Consider the following 764-nt stretch of genomic DNA (forward strand, 5'->3'; position numbering starts at 1 on the left):
ATCAATCTACACCTCACTGTTTTTCTTGCACTAATCAGTTTTGCTTTACCTTCTTAGCATATGTAGGTTTACCTCATTACTACTGGCTTTATTGCTTGTCATTGTATATATAAGTGGACCTGAATATTCTCGAACAGTCCCATGTTCCTAATCTTTTATGCTGCTTCCAGTGTTTAGGTGATAATGAATGATACTATATTAACTTTTTAAAACATTTTCAGTACTGGGGGTTTGAATTCAGGACCTTGCACTTGGTACTCTGCCACTTGAGCCACACTCTTAAATTTTTTTTAGCTCTTAGATATTTTTGAGATATGGTCTCTCATGGTTTTTTGTTGTGGTGGTGGTGGTTTGTTTGTTTTTTCGGGGGGAGAGGAGAGCAGGATCCAGTTTGAGACGTGGATCTTTCTATGCACAGCCTCACATACAGGGAGCACAGATACAGGGAGCACAGGTACACGTCGACATCCTTGCCTTATTGATTGAGATGGGGATCTTGCTAACTGTATGCCTCGGCTGACCTTGGAATGTATCCTTCCAGATGCCACCTTTTAAATAGCCGGGATTATAAGCCTGTAACAGCATGGCCAACCCTACCATAAATATTTTTGTGAAACTATCTTCTCATACTTCCCTTACGGTAGTTTTCCAACAGTATAAATATGGGTTCATGGGTATATGATTTTTTTAAACCATAACACTTATCTTCTCACTTTGTGTCATTAGAGCAGGAAACTTGATTATTAAAGATGGGCACTCCCACT

This window comes from Perognathus longimembris, chromosome 11 (genome assembly GCF_023159225.1).
Source record: "Perognathus longimembris pacificus isolate PPM17 chromosome 11, ASM2315922v1, whole genome shotgun sequence".
In the NCBI taxonomy this organism is placed as follows: Eukaryota; Metazoa; Chordata; class Mammalia; order Rodentia; family Heteromyidae; genus Perognathus; species Perognathus longimembris.